The following is a 2,735-nucleotide window of genomic DNA, read 5'->3' as shown; positions in this document are numbered from 1 at the left end:
TATATTATGTGTTGGTTTCAGAATAGTATTTTATTTTTTTGAAATTCAAATTAAAGAAAAAGATAATTTTACCTAATTTAACTAATATTCTCCTAAAATTTCCGCATGGCATTTTCTTAACGCGACACTTGGCAAATTCTCATGGCTGACTTCTTTCCTTTTAATAATAGATAGATTTTATATGTTAGTTTGTTACCTAGTAATTAATTTTTAAAATTAAATATTCACATATGGGTTCCAGACTCGATATTTGGAGTCCAGTAGCACCACTTTATTCTATGTGTTAGTTTTATTATTTTGCATGTTAGTTTGTAAATTAAATATTTAATTCTTATAATTAAATATTCATATATGGGTTCTAGGATCGATATTTAGAGTCCAATAGCACCAATTTATTCTATGTATTAGTTTTCTTATTTTACATGTTAGTTTGTAAATTAAATATTTAATTTTTATAATTTAATATTCACAAGTGGGTTCCAGGCTCCATATTTGGAGCCCAGTAGCACCAATTTATTCTATGTGTTAGTTTTATTATTTTAAATGTTAGTTTATAAATTAATAATTAAATATTCACAAATGGGTTCCAAGCTCTATATTTGGAGCTAAGCAGCACCAATTTATCCTGAATTCTTTTATGTGTTAGTTTTATAATTTTATATATTTGTTTGTAAATTAGATAATTAATTTTTCTAATTATACAATATTTAATTATTAAAGATTCATATATGGGTTCCAGGCTCGATATTTGCGGCCTAGTAGCACCAAATATATGTTGACTATAATTGGACAAAGTTTGTATTTGATCTATCAGTTATTTGGCGTATTTTTGAGTATAAGAGATACTTAAACTACAGGAAAACTACGCTAAAAGGTACTATATTTTACTACGCTAAAAGGCACTACAGTATACTACCCTAAAAGACACTACATTTTACTACGCTAAAAGGTATTACATTTTACTACCCTAAAAGGCACTATATTTCTAGTCTTTACGCAAAAAAATAATTTAAACCACATAAATTGACAGGTTGAGAGCCCTCCAAGTAGGCTATCAGCTCAGCGGAAGATGTTGGTGCGCTCCATTTGCTTCATAGTTGCTTGTTTGGTTAGTATGATTTAGACGTGTATTGTTTGGTATGACGGGGAACTGTCCCGACCTTTATAAAAATTATGTATTCTTATAGGCTTGTAGACATATGTCATGTACGTAAAAGATTATATGAACTTGTCGGACTATGTTCAGTATACGAGTGGTTATTTTGGTCTTATGGGCCCGTATGTGTTGTGTATAAGTTGGTATCATATGTTGAATTCTACTTATCTCACTCTGATGACTCAAAAGGTCATCACTTGAATTACAAGTAAACTCTGTGTTCCGAAACCTTAAAAGCCTCCTTTTATCTTACCTCGATTTGCGTGCACAGTCCGGGCGTATATCCAGAATGCTTTTATATGAAAATTTGATGAAAATGCTAATTTAGCCTTTAAAATTGAATTTAAGTTGACTTCGGTCAATATTTTAGGTAAACGAACCCGAACCCGTGATTTGACGGTCCCGAAGGGTCCGTGGAAAAATATGGGACCTGGGCGTATGCCCAAAATTGAATTCCGAGATCCCAAGCCCGAGAAACAAATTTTTGAAGAGAATTGTTTAACTAAAATTTTAAGAGTTTTTGAAAATTTAAATGTATTTGAAATTGATGGTATCGGGCCCGTATTTTGGTTCCGGAACCCAGTACAGGTCTTATATGGTATTTTGGTCGAGCCTGTAAAATTTGGTAAGAAACGGACTTAATATGATGTGAATCGAATCCTCGATTGTTAAAATTTGAACTTAAGAAGTTCTTGAGATTTTTCTTTGATTTTGACGCTAAATTCATTGTTAAAGATGTTAATTTGGAGATTTGATCGCACGAGTAAGTCCATATGATATGTTTGAGTTAGTATGCATGTTTGGTTTGGAGCCCCGATGTCACGACCCTGGTTTGCCCTTCATGAACCATCGGGATGGCACCTAGTCTCTATGACTAGGTAAGCCTAACTTTGCGGAAGAAAACCAAACTTGCGGACGTAAAACAATTTAAAACAGGAATAAAGCAATATCAATGTATAAATGAGCCGCTTGGCATACACCAAGTTTAACTCTCAACACCAAACATAAATCCAAGACCCAGAAACCCATGAATCCCAAACAGGAAAAGAAATACTACATAGCTCTAACTCCGGAATTTCAAATAAAGAACAGAAAAGTACAAGAAGGCTAAATACTACAGGCAGGAATAGAAAGGGACTCCTTGGTCTGCGAATGCAGCAGATGTACCTTGGAGTCTTTAAGCAGTCACCTCTCTCAACGATAGTAGGACTGATCAGCGGTACCTGGATCTGCACATGGAAAAACATGCACAGAAGGGGCATGAGTACACCACAGCGGCACTTAGTAAGTGCAAAGCCTAACCTCAGTTGGATACTGACGAGGAAGGTCAGGGCCGTAATGAGATTAAATAAATATAGAGAATATGAGACATGATAGTATAAGATAAGCAGTACAGTTGAAAATTTACAGTAAGAATCTACGCAGGGTAATAAGGAGTATAATAACGGGATCAGAAATAATGGTAAACACCAGGAAGTACCACTCATAACAAGGATGATAACCAGGGATCTCTTGGTATCCCAAGGATCTCTTGGTATCCTCAATATATGCTAGGGATCTCTTGGTATCCCCAGAATCT

Source organism: Nicotiana tabacum, chromosome 8, assembly GCF_000715075.1.
Source record: "Nicotiana tabacum cultivar K326 chromosome 8, ASM71507v2, whole genome shotgun sequence".
Lineage (NCBI taxonomy): Eukaryota > Viridiplantae > Streptophyta > Magnoliopsida > Solanales > Solanaceae > Nicotiana > Nicotiana tabacum.
Note: the sequence above shows the minus strand (reverse complement) of the source record.